The sequence below is a fragment of the Rattus norvegicus genome, chromosome 8 (genome assembly GCF_036323735.1).
Source record: "Rattus norvegicus strain BN/NHsdMcwi chromosome 8, GRCr8, whole genome shotgun sequence".
Taxonomy (NCBI): Eukaryota; Metazoa; Chordata; class Mammalia; order Rodentia; family Muridae; genus Rattus; species Rattus norvegicus.
In genome coordinates this window covers 124,910,204-124,928,352 of record NC_086026.1, presented here as the reverse complement: position 1 = coordinate 124,928,352, position 18,149 = coordinate 124,910,204, and the positions used below count along the sequence as shown (strand labels likewise).

Below are 18,149 nucleotides of genomic sequence, written 5' to 3'. Positions count from 1 at the left end.
TAACTGTTTAGGTAGAACCTATGAGGGTTTTTTTTTGTTTGGTTGTTTGGTTTTTTTTTTTTTTTTTTTTTTTTTTTGTCCCCATTACAACATCTTTAAGGAACATTGAATTTCTTTAACTGCCCTATTCCAGTGGGAGCTACTGGACAAAGGGGCAGGGGGGAGTAAGAAAGCACAGGGGGAGCAGGGGAGTGAAGAAAAAAGGGAGATGAGATATGGGGGCCAAGGGAGAGTCTGCAAGGACAAGAGATAGAGGCCTTTTATTGATACTTTTGTATTTGTTTCTAATTAAATATTTTATTTCTTCTTTGAGGATTTCCCACACACATATAATATTTCAATCATATTTGACCCACTTCATGTCCTCCCCCCCTCAAGCCCTTCGAAATTCTCCCCACATGCCACTCCTCACCCTCCCCATTCATAACCTCCGTTTTTGTTCTTATAACCCACTGGGTCCAAACAATGGTGTTCACATACATACGGTGTGGGGCACCCCAGAGTACGGTCTACCTACCAGCACTGACTGTGGTCAACCTAGTAGGGAGGTAGCAACAGAAAGGGGAGGATGAAGGGGACCTGCTAATATTCCTCAGCATGCCTTAGGAAGGCAATGGAGAAAAACGTTCATCACAAAGTATCTTGGAATGAGAGCAGAAGGTCAGGGACAGGTCGCTGCCATCTTTGCCATTGGAGAAACAGTCATTTGGTGAATTAGCTCTGAGTTGTTGACTGGCTTGCAGATGTGTAAACCAGAAGCAAGAATAGTGAGCCGAGAGAAAAGCTCAACAAACTGAAGGCAGTGCTATTGATTCTGCATTCTGTTCCCACAAGAAAAAGTCTAGGCAAGCAGGTCTGAAGTCAAAGATATATACACCACCGACTCCTTAAGTTCCCTCGCTGGAGTATAAATCAATGCAGGGTCAAAACATCTTCAACTCTCCTTTGCCTACAGGGACCCATTCACTCCTCATCAACCCATCGCTGAAACACCCTACTCCTTGTACTAAGTGAGTTTGTTTTGAGACCCCGATTAGGCACGGTTCGTTCATTGCACTTTGACATATCAGAGGAAATGTCAAGGCCACCCTGAATCTCCCAGCCACATCAGCAAACTGGGAATAAAGATCTTCTTTCCCCGAGATGGATCAGAGAAGAAATCTATAGCAGCCTTTGTGAGAGGTCCCACAAGACACCAAGAATCAGATGTAGCTACTGTGCATGGCTCTGGAGGTCTTGATGTAAGGGAAGGCTGGGTGGGATGTGGAGTAATGGGAACAAGTTGAACAACTAATGAGACTTACCTCAGACCTGGGAGGCCCTTTCCTCATTCTATCTGTGGCTCCAGAGGCAGGTTGATTCATCTTGTACAGATGGGAACATTAAGTTGTCATAATTTGACTCATTTGAAATTTGCATAATAGATTTGATTGCCTCCGCTCCTCCTCGGTGTTTATACAACAAAGCTTCCGAGTGTAACGCGTTGTCTTTAATTTGGCTTATTCTCGTTTCATGAGCCTCATAGAATATATCACTTTCTGCAAATACTGCTTTAAAGCAATTCACCAGTTGAAGATAGCTAGCTATGATCCTCACGGCATCTTACCTGCAGTCTGTGTGCAAACACGTTAGACTACCCCATCCTCATGCTATGTAATGAATCTCAGGCATAAATGGAGTAATCAACTAAAACCCATGAGGACTATGCTTGGAGCTTCTAAGCTGAGCTATACCCTCAGGTCAGTGGATTGGATTCCAGAACTCACAGGGCTTGACCCTTGTATACTATGGTCTGTATTAAGTCACTCGTTAATCACTCCTGAAGGCTGACCAGATTTAGAATCTGAGCCAGATTCTAGGTGGAAACTGCAACTTTGGAGGCCCCCAGACATTCTCTCCTTCATGAGTACAATAGAGTAGAGTCATAATACCATCAAGTGGGTACAATTTCCTGGTTGCACTGTCATTTTGCAAAGCAAATGACTATATATTAACTGGAGTGAAAAGAGCTACAGCTCAATGTTTTTTTCCAAATATACATGTATTTGGATCTTTACAGAAGTGCTGACATTGCTTTTATGTAAATGTGTGTTGTGTGTATACGTGTGTGTGCATGTCCTTGTACTAGTGTGTGTGTGTGTGTGTGTGTGTGTGTGTGTGTGTATTATGGGGCACACAGAGGCCAGAACACAACCTCACTTGTCATTCCTCAGACCAGATTCTACGTATTTTTTTTTTTGGTTCTTTTTTTCGGAGCTGGGGACCGAACCCAGGGCCTTGCACGCTTCCTAGGCAAGCGCTCTGCCACTGAGCTAAATCCCCAACCCCTTTACGTATCTTTTAAAAACATTATTCATGCTGGTTTCTCACTGGCTTGGAGTAGGCTAGGTTGGCCAAACAGATTACTGGCTGCCAAGCTAGGGGAATTCTCCACCAGCCTTGCACTAGGATCACATAGCTGTGCCATGGCTCTTTATCTGGGGGTTGCTGGGGAGCTTGCCTGGGCTCTTTGCAAGTTAGGCAAGCTTTCTGAAACCGAGAATGCGATGGTTTTTAGTGACCCTCATGTTTTTTTTACATGGGTTCTGTGATCAAACTCAGGTCTTCACACTGGCAAGGTGTATATGTCGCCATTGGAGCATTTCCTCAGCACTGGGTTTTGCTTTTCAGCCACCCCACCGAATACTTATGGTGACCTCATTAAAAACTTCTCAAAGCAAAGTCAGCCGCACAACAACAGCATATGAAAAATGCATGGGGAATGTTCTTTGGGTCAGAATCTATTTATAGATATGACAAAGTCTATATTCTGCCTTGAAATGAGAGAGAGACAGAGACAGAGAGACAGAGATAGAGACAGAGATGAGAGACAGGGACCAGGCAGAGACGAGTGACAGAGACAGAGGAAAAGGAAGGGGAGGCCAAAAGGTGGCATATAAAGGTGAAAGAGAGGGAAGGAGGGAGGAAGAACAAAAGTTGAGTTGTCCAGAAGTAGAGCTGCAAAGAAAACCAGAAATTCTAGAGCTGTCAGATGTAAACATCAAGATGTATGTCAAGAGCAAAAATAACCCAATTAAGACCAGCATAAGGCAAAAGTTCACCCGAGATGGACACATGGAAACAACTTCACTTTGGTCAGTCAGAAAAACTTTCTCTCTGAGAAATCTTCCATGAGACTCACATTAGAAAACTTGGGTCTCTCTAACAATTTGCAAGCCATCCAATGAGTCTTTGCACGTCTTAAGTAGGGGAGAGTTTCAAAGGCAGAGAGAGTATGTCAAGGCCATAATCAGTCAAAGGGAACCTTAATGGTTCTCATAACAAGAACATCTAAAGAACGTGGACTTTACCAGGATATCCTGTTCTTTAGTAAAATACAGTGTTCCTGACACAGGTATCCCTGTCCTCAGGAAAGTAGCTACTATTGTTACATGGGAGAGGACGTGTTTTTGTGCTTGCACCTAGGAGCAGAGAGCACTGGTCTTTGCTGGGAAGTTGTGGGAACATAACTCACCTTGGGAGTCCTTCCAACTCATGGCAAGGGCCAAGTTGCCATTACAGGAGAACATGAGGGTTTACCTTAATACCACTTAAGTCTTAACAAAAGAAGAACAACAGTTAATTAAGAAAAAGGACTTCTTCCAGAACACAGGAAACCGAGTCACAGTAAAAGCTTGGCCTCAGCCACAAGGGCCCAATTTTGTCCAGAATGAGGTCACTGGGAATAAGAAGGCATTTGTCATTTGAAAGAAAGATAGAGATGAGGGGCTGAAGAGATGAGCTGGTGGTTAAGAGTTCTAGGGGACCCAAGTTCAGTTCCCAGCATCCATATCAGGCTGATCAAAATAGCCTATGACTCCAACTGTAGAAAGTCTGTAGACCCCATTCTCTAGCCTTGGAGACCTGCAAACATGAGGGAGAAATACACCTAGAAATACAATTAAAATAAACAATAAATAAAGTCTTTTTTAATAGAGATGGAATGGGAAATATAATATCCAGCCTATAAGCCCACTGGTTCTTCAAGTCTCTATAAAATAAAAATAAACACATATAATAGCAAATCCATAGAAAGGACAATTTTGTAAACAGGAGGAAGGCAAGTCCCACCACATTCTTTGGGTTGGAAATGAAGGAACAAATCCATGGAAGGTAGTCCTGGGGCCCACAATACCTAATCTTCCTGACAAGAATCTTCTCACTAGCTGGGGAGACAGCTCAGTAGGCACAGTGCTCACCTTGTAAGCCTGAAGGCCTGGATAAGCTTGATTCCCATAACTCACACAAGAAAAATAAACTTGATGGCATGTGTCTGTAATCCTAGCTCTTAGAGGCAGGAGTAAGGGAATCATTAGCCAGCCAGAGAGTTTACTTCATAGTTCCAGGCCACTGAGAGACTGTGTCTCAAGAAAAAAAATAAAAAAGGATGGATGACAGCCAAAGTACACACACACACACACACACACACACACACACACACACACACACACACACACAAGCACATATACATACACACGCATACACGTGTGTGCAAACACACACATATACATATGCATGCACACACATGCTTCTCAACACATACTGTAAGGTAACTGTATGCTTTTGAATTGACAAGAGGAAGTCGAGTTGTTAGTGTAACCAGAAACCTGGCTAGGGGAAATCTCTCACGAGATAGATGGAAACAGCCTTTTCCTGTGGTCAATTCTGATTCATAGCCAAATTCCCAACCTATATTGCATCTGCATTGAGCCCACATCCTTGAACCAAGTGTCATTTATGGTAATCGAGACTTTAGAGTGACTGTCAGCAGTTACCTTTGGTTAGGAGTAGGTGAGGCCCCTACAAGATACATCATGGCCGGCTTACATGTCTAGGCCCACATTCTATTGTGGACACAAGAATGCATTCCGTACAGGAGAACAACAGCTTTTAACTTAGTGAATACATCAGCTCTTGGCTTATTAAGGTGTTCCAAGAGAACACATCTCCTCAGGACAATGAAAACATTTTATTGGAAGGCTCTAGCCTACTGTCAAGTATGATCCAGGAGACGACAACAACAAATCCTGGCATCTGTGACTGAAGAATCTAAATCCATGGTATCATTAAGTCTATGATCGAGGCTTAGTAGGTACTTGTTCCCGCTCTATGTAACAGTGGGAAAGCAAAGAGCCATATTGAAAGTAAGGGCCAAATAAAAGAAAATTAAGATTAGATAGACCCTACCATCTCCATGAAAGTGGTTCAAAGTAAACTAGAATTACATGGGACACATCACACATGGCCATCGACAAAGAAATGGCTAACCAATGTGCTGTGCTACAAAGTAGGATAGCCCTGGAAGAAAAAGAAATGAATGGGCAACATCTTCCTACACAACGGGTAAAAAGAAAATCCCATGATAAACCAGAATGCAGGACTCAGATACGGTTTATAGGGCAAAGTATTTACCATGCAAACACAAGGACCTGGGCATAATCCCTACAAACCAGATAAAGCCAGATGCAATCTGTAATCCTAGCGTGTGCGCGCGTACACACACACACACACACACACACACACGCACGCACACACACACACACACACACACACACACACACACATGCATGCACACACCAACCTGGGCACAGGGATGTTTCTGGAAGTGTACGGTATGTGAACACACTCTGTTAAGGAAAGCTACAGACTTCACAGCGTATGTATACCCCAGAGATGAGCCTTGGACTTGGGGTGGCCTGGAGGCTAGCAAGCTATAAAGAGTAGAGTCTGTGATAGCCAGAAAGCAGTGAGATTGATGTCCTGGGCCTTTCATAAGCAAAGCCAGAGCTGGTCACCTGCTCTAAGGGTCCCAAGTGGCTGAAGTCTATCAGGGCACTACGGAACCAGGGCTGTATTCCTGAGAGACTGTGTCTTTCACAGACTATTTAAAGTCATGGTGCTTGGATACCAGGCCCAGTGTCTTCCCAGCTCTGGGGCTTTCTGCAGAATGCAAAAAAAAAAAAAAAAAAAAAAAAGATAGCTTGAATAAGCAGGTGGGAACAGCAGACACATGAATGTAAGGAAAATTAGCAGAGGGTAAATTTCCCTCCCGTGCAGATGTGATTATAATGCAGACTTCCATAAGGGACCAGGACCACTATGGACTTCAAAATAAAACTAGGAAGTGAATTCTATCAAATCCCCTGCATTGTAGTCAGCCGTGTCTGCCTACCTGGGATTGCAAGGAGTCTTTTTTTTTTTTTCTTATCGTTGGAAGGAAGCTGACTCTGAGTAGGTAAGGTGCCATTCCTAAGGCTGTGAGTTCCTCTCTGCCATGCGCTATTTAATCTTCTCTCAGTGTACTCTCTGGCTACTCTAGCCCGGGATATGTCTCGAAAACCCTAAGATCTTTCAGTGCTAGTGTGTGAGTGCTTACAAAAAATGAACACAGGGAATGTTCGCTTTCTTCTTTTGAAGTGAGTCTTTTTTTCTTTTGAAAGAGTTCAGCACAGGAGGGGGCTGGAGATGTAGCTCAGTTAGTGGAGAGCTTGTCTAGTGTTTGAGAAACCCTGGGTTACTCTCTAGTACCGTATAAACCTGGCGTGATGGTGCGCTTAGAAAGTAGAGGCATGGGAATCAGAAGGTCAGGGTTGGCCTTGGCTACATAGCAAATTTAAGGTCAGCCTGGGCTACCAAAAACAAAACAAAAGAGCTATCACAGGGAAAGTCAACACAAATGAATGATTTCATCAGCTTCCTGATTCTTTCATATTTCATATCAAGCCTAATTCAACTGACTGACTTAGGGAAAAGTACACTGCCTATTTCAATCCCAGCTCACCCAAATGGTAGTATCTCATGGCAACCGCTCCACAGATGCCTTACTTAGTTCTGAACCTGTCTGAGGATGAAGTTCAAATTGGGATGCTTTGGTAGGGCTATGCAGCTATGATTGTTTTCAAGATGTCTCCTCAGAGTTTTAATTCTGTGAGTCTGGAAGGGGGATGCTGGCTTCTCCCTGTCTTCCTCCCCCTCTTTCCCACACTTCCAAGCTCATAAATCTAAATGGAGATCTTGCAAACGTACCCACAGCCTGTTGAACAACCCAATGCCCCCAAGACAACTGGATGGCATTAGAAACTTGGCTGTCCCTCACCGTTTGCCGTGTTAAGCTCACAATTTATGCCTGCAGGTGGCTCCTTGAAAATGCAATTAGGTGCTGCACCCTTTGGGAAGGTTTGTGCATGCCCAATTACCTGGTCTAAGGCTGTATTAATACTGGTAATTTTCTGCCTGTGGGAAGAGAGGAAGGCGAATGAAGCCAGAGGAAGTGAAATGTGTCACCAGGTGCACAGAGCATGGCGGCCAACTGTGTAGTAAAGAGAAGGACTGAAGCCTGGATCCATTAAGTTCAGGTGGAGTTGGATCTTTCTGGGATCATTCACAAAGATTTGTTTCAACAAAGAAGGAACCTTCCTGGACAGAAGCTCTAGGGCTGTTATAAAATATGGTACTTTGTTTCTTCCAAAGTATGGCATCGTAGTTTTGTGGAAGAGACACGTTTGGAATAAGACCAACCCACATTTCCATCACACATTGAGATTTAATCCACCGAGGAATAGCGCCCGTCAGGTTTTGAATGTGAATGATTGAACACAAATTTCACAATTTTTCTTAATACACATGGGGTCCAGAAACCACAGTGACTAGAATGCTATGTCATAGGAAATTAATATTTAAGGTGTTGGTGGCCTGCTGTCTAAAATGTTCAGCCTGTAGACAGTAAGGCTTCAGAAAGGTGAGTTGTGCTATTTCAAAAGAACCTCTCGAGATTCTCCTACTGGCTATTGGCCTCAGACTCAGACACAATTAGAAGAACTGTTCGTTACAGCTGTGGCCTACTGAGGCTCTATGCTTTCTTTTTCAGTAGGAAACTAAAGCTGTCTCAAGAAGGCCATGGCTGAGAGACAGGGAAGAGACCGGATCTTTCACCTACTTAATCCTGGCACTGGAAAGCTCCTCATACAGGAAACTACTTCCCTGTGTAGGAACTGCAAACAGGGATAGCGTGGGAAAGCAACCGAGGCCAAGCAACATTGACTAGATCCCCCAAAGATCTAGCCACAAACACTTGGGACTGAACACCGACCAATCAGGAGCACTCTCATTTGCATTGCGGAAATCGAACGTTGGGAAATTGTATACATGTGGCTCCCTTTATCTGAAAGAGAGACCCTTCAAATTGGAGAGCACCAGAGCAGCCTTGCACAATTCTAATGCTACTCTGATCTCCGCTCAGCACCCTGCAGCACACAGAACAAAAATTGTTCCCTTCCCTTTTGATCTAAAGAGTAAAGATTCTTCCACCGATCTTGAAGCAAAACTAGACTGTTCGTCTCAAGAGATTGCTGATAGAAGGTTCTAAAAAGAACAGCGGGCTTTAGGGGAAAGAATAGAAGGAAGAATTGCATTTTCTAGGCACAGTAACAAGTTGAAAGAAATGGTTCTGGGTATGGTGAAGCCCAGGCGTGGGCCAGGTGACATGTGGGCACTCAAAGCATAGCCGGAATTCATTTCTGATTGGTCTACACTAGCATAGTCCATCTGGCACCCAGAGAAGAACAAAGAAGTCCCTATAATCCCATAGAACAGTAGAATGAGATGATTGAATAGAACTCTTTGTCATCACATAGGCTGAGCTCAGCCTCCAGATCCAAATATCTAAAGCCTTTCCCATTACCTACTAACTGCGACTTGCCCGTGTGTCCTGATCTCTTGAATCATCAATACTCTTACTTTCCTGCAGAAGGCTCCTGAAGGTTAAATGGGAAAGCAAGCATGTGACAGACCCAGTGCTCACTGTTCCTTACCTTTGCATACGGGATCATGGCCACCCCTGCTGTCCTTTACTCTGCTCCACCACTTAGTAAAATAGAGTCCCTGTTGAGTAGTCCAACATGTTCTAAACAAGGACAAGATAGTGAAGACATAGCTGTTGACAGAAAAGCAAAGCCCTTGGTGTGGCTGACATGAGTGGCATGGCCAACATGAGTGGTGTGCCTCTGAGGTGGTGTTTTCACTCCTACCACTTTTCACAGGTCCAAAGCCGGACCCTCTCACTCACCTGGAGAGTTTCCTCCAGTTGGACAAACTGGAGAGTTAGCCCTGTCTCTCTAAGTTTCTCAGGTACACTCTGACTGTCCCTACTTGGAACACTGCATCTTGTTTTTGTTGTTAATTCCAGATCTCTCTTACCAGCTAATTCCAGAAATGTTCTGATGACTCATTTCTAATTCCAAATTAGACACAGGTACTTGACATCGAGACCAACAAATATTTTCAGACAGTATCTTTACTTTTGGTTAAAATTGATTTTGTTTTATTTTTACTTGTGCACACACACACACATACACACACACACACACACACACACATAAATGCATGCATGCATGTACGCACTCACGCACATACATGTAGAGGCTAGAAAAGGACACTGGATTCTTTGGAGCTAGAGTTACAGAAGACAGATGACAGCCCAACATGACCAGGAACCAAACAGATCTGGCTATCTCTCTAGCTCCAACAAAATATCATTATGAATAGTAGGACACTACACACAAAATCTACTCAGGGACAGACATATAACCTTACAGTCAAAATCTCACTTCACGATGGGGGTTTTGAAAGAAAACATAACAAAATGGTATCAGTAACTGTGGGTCTTACTAACTGTTCCTTCCCTGTGAATCTCGGGAAAAGAACACAGAAGAAAAGGTGAAGTGTGTGCAACCATGGGCTGCATTACCCTTCCTGTCACGAACTTCAGGAAGTTGTCATAGACTCCATCTTGTCTCTGGGATCTTTATATACTCCACGGAGCAAAGATTGTTCTGGGGTTCACGCTGTATTAAAGTGCACAGTAAAGTTAATTACCCAACCCTACAGATGTCCAGTTTGCCTTTTAAGAATAGACGTACAGCAAGGCTTTCTGGAGTGGCTGGCGTAAAAGGATCAAGAAAGCCATCTAGGGCTGGAGAGATGGCACGGCTCTGGGTTAGGAGTTTCCTTTGCTCTCGCCAAGGACCAGAGTTCAGTTCTCATCACCAACATCAGGAGACCCACGGTTGCCTCTGACTCCGGCTCCAGGAGGACTGGATACCCTTCTTGTCTCCACTGGCACCTGCCCAAGTGCAAAAAGCCATACACAGGCACACAGACGCGTAATTAAGACTCTTTTTAAAAAGAATCTGATGGAGACGTGTGTCAGAAAATGGAGAGATGGTGAAACATTGCAAATTTCTTTTGCCTGTTCATTATTTGTATCAGACACACACACACACACACACACACACACACACACACACACACACACCATATTTTTGTGGATACAGTAATTCAAAACTGCATGGTCTGAATCATGCCCAAAGCAGTCCTTTCTGTTGTTTTTGAAGGGAAATTTCAATTGTTTTTTTTTTGTTGTTGTTGCTTTTGAAATCAGTGTTTGGGGCCATAAGGTGACTTTTCTTTTTGAGTCTTCAGAAGGACAATGATAAATTCCTTTAAAAGACAAAAGTGTGTTTTTCCCAAATGTGTTGTCCAGAACAGACAAGCCAACATCTACCCATGGGAGAAGGAAGAACAAAGGGTGCTGTCAACACAGGAAGGCTGCTGGGAGGCAGATGCCGGCCCCCTGCCACCCTGCTTAAAGAAAGACAGGAAGCTAGACCTGCTGACCCTGGGCTTCTAGGAGAAGCCCTCTGTGGACCCCCATGGGAGGAAGAAATAGCCCCAGGCAGAGAAGAGGTGACTTCTTGGGCTGTTCTCTCACCCTTCATGTAAGATCAGATACTAAATTCATGCAATGCCAAGGATAAAGACTCCCCTCCCTAGGACGGTACTGGAATGAGGGTGAAGAAACTTTACCAGGTCTTACAAAAGCCATCATGTATCACTTCAGACCGGCTCTATGGGAAAGGGAGTTTACATCGTCCGTTTTCTGTGCTGACTTAGCTAAGGGAGATGTCTGAGGACCAGATTTCTATCTCTGCAAAATCTCAGGGCAGGAAGAATCTACAAGAACCTATCCAATGTGGGGTTGGGAAGGCCCACATTAGATATCTGCCATTTGTTTGCTTGTTTGTTTGTTTTTGCATGTAGGGTCTTACATGGCTCAGACAGGCCTCCAACTTACTAGATAGCAATAGATAGAAAACCTTGAATTCCTGATCCTCCTGCCTCTACCTGCCAAGTGCTGTGATGACTGGCCTATGACACCATACCCACTTTATGCCTTGCTGAGCTTGGAACCCAGGGGTTTGCAAGCACTTTACCAACTGAGATAGGACAGTTCAGAACACATGACTCAGGCGCTGTGGGTAACACGGGAACTGCGGATGTCTGCCTCCCTTCTGAAAAAGGGAAGAAGCCAAGCATGCAGTTTCTTGTCTCTTACCCGGTCTCTTCCTTCAGGTTCCCCAACTCCTAATCCGGGTCAGATGTCTGTTAGAAAATAACCAAGTATACCAGCTTTCCCTGCAAGTCAGTTGTGTGTTTGAAGTTGGAAGCATCAGGCAGAGGATTCTGGAAATTCCAGCTTGTCCTTGTGGCCTCTAAGCCACAGTCCTGGATCTCTTCCACATTCATGTTGGCTCTTCCTCCTTGATTAGTATTCCTACTCACTTCAGACTCTATGCCAGTTGGAACAAGAGCAGAATATAGAATTTACTTAACTACTTCCTGGAACCGTGAAAAGCCAAATCTCTCTGATAGTTACCAAGAAGGCCAGGCTGATTTCATGGCAGATTTTATATTGGCAGTTGAGGAGACTAGGCCTAAGTCTCTGTTTCTATGAACTGGGCAATTCCAGGCAAGTCCAGGTCTCAGAAGTGGCCCCGCCACCGGGCCTGAGGTGAGGACAATGGGTCAGCAACAGTTTCCAGACCTCCTCAGCTACTTCCTCAGCAACAGTTTCCAGACCTCCCCTGCAAGTTCCCAGCTCCCGCACCCAGGTAATGGAATGTCCATAGAGATGGACCCAACAGATTACCATGGAGGTCACCTCCCTTTGAATTACCTACTATGCTATAAATCAGGTCTGTAAGCTCACTTGGTTGTCTCTCTATTTTGGTAACGGGGAGACCCCAGCGTGCTGGACTTCTGCAGAATAAAACACTCTTTGCGTTTACATACTGTTTGAGTCTGGGTTATCATTCTTCAGCGAATCATGGACCCTTACAGTACCATATTCCATATCCCTACAACCAAACCCACCCATGGTCATCTGACTCTAGGTGATCTGACTCTGGGCTTGACCTGGTGACCAACCAGATGGTTGAGTGAGGGAGGATGGAGGTGTTGAGATTGGATAAAACCAAGTCATGAAAACACAGCTATAGAGCCAGAAAATTGGGACACTGCTAAGTAACCCTTCAGAGGAAGTAAAACCAACCATTGGAAACATCTAGAATCCTGGATCTCCTCAAGGAATTTAGGTCCACTTTCTACGTTTAGATGTGTGAGTATTTATGTGCACTTGCAAAGGTATGTGTGCATATTTATCCTTATACACAGAGTTAGGCAAACACTGTATCGCCAAGCAGCCATATCCATTGTTAACTTACATTTAGTTAGCCAAGGGGTGTGTGTGTGTGTGTGTGTGTGTGTGTGTGTGTGCCACAATAGTGAAGCAAACACATGTATGGGAACTTTGGGGTGGTAGCCAGCCTACTCTTGCTCTCACACCATCTTGCCTTCCACCTGACTTTATTTTTACCCACTGTTTGCTTGGTTTGTTGTTTTGTTTGTTTGTTTGGTCCATTAAACTAAGAGTAACTTTTACATTTGTCAATGGTTCAAAAGAAACCTGCCTCTAAGCATCATGATATATTCCTGGAATGCCAATACTCTGTGAGGCCGGGGATTTCTCTAATTTTGAGGCCACCCTGAGCTAGAGCAAGTTCAAAGCCATCATGCAATGCATAGCAGAATTCTGACTCAAGCCAACAGACCCCACAAGCTAAAACCAAGCATTGACTGGGAAAGTCATAAGCCTTAGGGGGAAAGGTAGATATTTTGTTAAAAAATAGACATATAGCTAAGCTGTCTCCTAAGTGCTTATATTTATAGCTACAGACTATTGCCTTCTACAGCTTGGCCAGAGAAGCTTCTTTATTTTTTTATAGTGGGCAATTGTTAATACAGAGAATCGTATCTGGTCAAATGCTTTGAATAAAGTCAGGAGAAGATTGTAGAAAAGGTGCTGGGAAGATTGTGAGAGCCAAACAAATGTGGGGGTGCTGTGAAACACTGTGCTCCCGACATGGCGTGACCAGTGCAGCTGTGAATGCAAACTCATGCCCTGCATACATACTAGGGCAAGTGTGGGATAGTTAAGGGAGAGGGTCATGGAGAAATACATGTGATCATAGTATGTTTTACTCATACATGAAATGGTCAAAAATAAAAGGAGGGAGGATGAGTTAAAAGAAAACAAACATGTGAAGGTAAAGGATGCTTGAAAACATTTTATTTTGTAATAGTTGATATGAATTATATGTAGTTCAAGAATGCAATGTTCACACATGCAGCTGTGTTGGAGAACAGCCACTATCCCCCTTTGCATATTATCTGTGGAGACCCCAGTTAGCATGGCTGAGGTGTCACTGAAGAGACCAGTTTTTCCATAACATATAGTGCCTACTATAGCCCTTTCCGGAAAAATCTTCACCTACCTGTGGTCTGAGGAAGCTATATCTGAACCAAGAAACAGAATGGAGCTTTCTCTAAAACTGCAGTAGACCTGTATTAAAAGTGAGCTAAGAGCTTAGCTTGCCCACATGCTCATCATGCTCCCAGGCCTGTGAGTATGATGATGTCAACACGATCACCCTGCCCAAGAGACTCCCATGGGCAATGTTCTATATCTGGAAGCACACAAGAAGACAGAATAGCTGCTATGGTTTTAATCTCAACACAGTGCAATAAACATTTGTTTCTGGTTGGAAATAATCTCAGATTAGTATCCCTGGGGGGGGCAGAAATGAGAATTAGTCCTATTAGTTTATTAAATATCTAATTCAAAGCACACACTTTAAAGTTTTAAAACCTACATGGGAAAAGAAAATATAAACAGAGGTCAGATCCAGACCCCCCCCCTGCCTCAAACCACCACCACACACAGACACCTCTGTTCTGTATGAATCAGCCAGTACCCAGTTTGCAAGTGGTTATTACTGAAGGCGAACTGAAGGTCCCCTGGTACCCACTCAGTACCCTGCAAAAATGTTAGACATCCTGTTGCTAATAGCTGGAACAAGCAGGCAGGGTTTGTGGCCTACTGTGTTAAGAACTCTGTAGGGGAAGATAGGAATTTTTAGGCATTTCCTTTTGTTTGGGGAATAGCTATGTTTGTTCATTCACTCTTGGGTCACATGTTGGGAGGTCTTGTTTACTAGAGACTAGGTGACATGCCAAGGAACTTACAGGAATAGGGCACTAGGCCTGGCCCAGGGCTCACACAGCATCAAGCAACACTTCATCACTGTGCCACCCCCTGCCCCCTGCTCTGCATTCTCTCCCAGAATAGCCCTCTCTGGGGACCATGGTTCCCAGCGGAACAGCGCTAAGCACTCTGGGTGCCACTTCCCAAGGCAAGCCTGACTGTTCACAGCAGCTGGAAAACAGACACATCCCCCAAGCTCACAAATGCATGTTCTATATCCTGCAACCAACAGTTCCAGAAGGTGTCTTCTGCGAAGCTGTTACCAAGGTATCATTCAACAGCAGGCCTACCTGCTTTACGGAAGCCACATCCTTCTGGTACTTCTCAAAGGGTATTTACTTGGCTTGCGATCTCTCTCTCTCTCTCTCTCTCTCTCTCTCTCTCTCTCTCTCTCTCTCTCTCTCTGTGTGTGTGTGTGTGTGTGTGTGTGTGTGTGTGTGTGTGGTGTGGTCTTACCATATAACTCTGCCTTGCCTTGGACTCACTTCTCTAACTTACTCGTCCTATGTGATCAGCTGCAGTCCCAGCTTGTGGGTCAAGTGGACCAGACCACCAGACAGAAGGCTGGCTCAGACCCCAGGGAATCTCAGAGAACAGCAGTAGTGGCAGCTACTACTTGTCCTGCCATGCTCTACTTGTCCTGGAACATGTACCTAAAGAACTCCACTGAGAGAGCCACATAGAGACAACAACTGAAGTCCTTCCCCATGCAAATAGAGCATCCCTAACATCTCAGACTGAGCCAATAGGAAGCCTCTACCCTGGATCCCAGTCTACTTGCTCCTAAAGTGTTTATAAGGTCCTTATGCACATGAAATAAAGTGCACAGTTACCGCACCAAGAATTGTTCGAGAGAGGCTGTTGTATTGACCTGTAACACTCTGGGAAAGAGTTTGCGCTCCTAAAGCATTCATTGCTGGACCTTGGATCCACCCAGCATAGACTCATGCCCCTGTCTCTTCCCGCTGTGGTTCTTGGATGCAGCTCTTGGCTGTGACTGTGGCTGCTGCTGCTGCTGCTGCTGCTGCTGCTGCTGCTGCTGCTGCTACTGACATTGGTGCTACTATGGTAGTGGGAGAGACTCTGGCTACCTCCCCTACACATGATTCCCTTCAGAGAGTGGCAACACTTTGGCTGTTCCAGCCAAACCATAGCCCGCAGAACCTTTTGTTTAGGCTGGACCAGAGATGTGCAGAATATCTGTTTTGGTTCTGCAGAGACTGCCACATGGAGACCCCTACCACAGACTGTTTTCTATCTCCCTTGAGCAGCTGTAACACCCCAAGATGCGAGGCAGACGGGCAGCCTGGCACCAGCTTACCATGTGCCTGCTCTATCCTCTGTGCAGAATTCCATTGTCTTTGTTTGCCGTTGTCTTAGTTTGTAGTAGAAATTTATGATCCTAAGAACACGGTATAAAAGACACACGATCCAGATATTTCATTTACAAGCCACAAGCCTGGATTGGGCAGATCTTGGGCTATTCTAACTTATTCCCCTGCTATAAGGCCCCTTGTTATTTGTTGTTTCTCCAGGCCTCGTGGATCTGGTCCATGACTTCTCCTCCCCTCTCTCTACCTGCAACCCCCTCCAGTCCCACCTTTCTCCCTTCCCTGCCCAGTGGGACCTCTAGCCTTTTATTGGTAGGTTAAACTGAGGAGAAGATTCCTGTGGCATCATCACTTGAGTACGTGAGGATCTGCTCCTCGGAGATAACCACATCTTCAGGAACCAGTATTCAGCATTAGAATATGAGCGGCACCAGACCAACCCACTACATTAGTTACTTTTCCTTGGCTGTGATAAAACACCATGACTAGAAGTGACTTAGGGGTGAAAGGATTTATTTCATACTAGGACTTCTAGTCCATCACCAGGGAAGTCAGAGCAGGAGCTCAAGGTAGGAATCTGAGGCAGGAACTGAATGGAGGCCACAGAGGAATGCTGCTTACTTGTTTGCTCCCCATGGCTTGCTCGGTCTGCGTTTTTATACAATCCAGGACCACCAGGATTGGAGATACCACTGCCAACATAGGCTAGGCCCTCCTACATCAATTTCAATCAAAAGATTGTACCATAACTTTCCCATAGGCCTGTCTGCTGGAGACAATGTGTCAACTAGCACATATGTATATGGGGACGCAATGATGGTGTCTATGATCCTTCTGTACTCACCTTCCCAGTCCTTCCCTCATAAGTTATATCTCACTTTCAGGTCATTTATTTTTCTCTTTTGGTTTCCATGTCTAAGAGACGACATATACTTCTTGCCTATCTGACCCCGGTATCCTTTGGGTCCGACCATTCAGCTGCAGATGGCAGGATTCCATTCTTGCTCATGGAGAATAATAAGTATCCCATTGTGTGCATCTCGATTTCCTCTTTCCACTCTTCTGCACATGTGCGCTCCAGCTGACTCCCGTGTCTTGGTTATTGTGAATAATCCATCAGCATCACGTGCATTTCAGGTTTAGCTTTTGTGTGTCATTAACTTCCCGCGGCTGCATACCCAAGGTTGGGATGGTTGAGTCACACAGAAAACATCCTTCCCCCTGCCGTTTGACAAAGAGCTTGTATAGTTTCTACCTCTAGCAGGGCTTCAGTCCGACTAACTCTGGGGAGGCAGTAGGAATGACCCTAAGTGTGAAGGGAATGCTTGCTCTCCCAGCACCTTCTGCTAGCAGAGGTAGGAATAAGATCACCACAGGAAACCCCAGTGAGACTGGGTAAGTGAAATCATAAAAATATAGAATCCCATTGTATACTGCAAGATAAAAATAGCGTGCTGTTAAAAATAGCCATTGAAAATATCCCCCATTTCCCAGGGCTTCTGGGAGGTCCGCATTGGCCTCAGCTTCATCCTTGGCCCACTTCCTTAACATTTAATGAAATCCTGCTTTTCTTAGCTGACAACAGAGGAAATCCTTGGATTGTATTGATAGGCAACATCGTATCTGAGCCTTTGTGTTGGTTTTAAAGTTAACATCATAATCATAACATCAAGATGTCAGCGCTTACAGGAAGAGTGTTCACCTTCGTTCAATTCAATGGCATCAATGTCAACCTGGTTCCCTCAAGGTCCTTCTCTATGCTGACCCCTCATGTCAGACCTTGGTGTCACTGTTCACATGATGGGAGGTGCCCACACTGAATGAGGTCAGAACCAGCAGTCATTTAGAAGGGAACATACCCCTGACTGGTTGGAAATCTAAGACTCAGCAGGACTTTCCTGGGGTTGCAGGGTGTGTTGATCTCAAAACTTGGGCCTCTGAAAGTATATAGGGGTTGCTGAGATCCCAGGCTGTCAGCCAGGACTCTCATTGAATGGGTTGCCCCCCAGAATGATCCTTTAACACCACCAACAATCCCTGGGACAAGAAAACTGAGTCTCTCCCCTTATTGAATTAGAAGACCCACTTCTTCTTGAATGTAATACTTGGTTTATGGGTGCCCATTGTTCACATCCTTGCAGGGTGTTCAACCCTAGAAAAGGGACAATTTAGCCCTGAAGTACCTTCTATACACTTCCTAAACCCTCCATTACTTAAGTGTATAATTCCATTACTCTAAGTGTAGATGATTAATAGCATTGCTGTAGATAAAACCAGAGCGTGTCAAGAAGAATTCTCTGGGTCTTGTGGCTTTTTTCTTTCTTTTGTTGTATTAGGTA

General features: G+C 44.6%; 1 long non-coding RNA gene across 3 annotated transcripts in view; it reads right to left on the bottom strand.

Moving 5' to 3' along the window:
• LOC102549861 (uncharacterized) overlaps positions 1 to 18,149 on the bottom strand; it is a 30,802-nt gene that overhangs the window by 5,437 nt on the left and 7,216 nt on the right. For 2 of the 3 annotated variants that reach the window (XR_010054300.1, XR_010054299.1), the window contains exon 3: positions 16,655 to 17,031. The exons of the other annotated variant lie outside the window; for it this stretch is intronic. This is a non-coding gene — a long non-coding RNA (uncharacterized LOC102549861). The remainder of the gene's footprint in view (positions 1 to 16,654; positions 17,032 to 18,149) is intronic. 3 annotated transcript variants of the gene reach the window in all.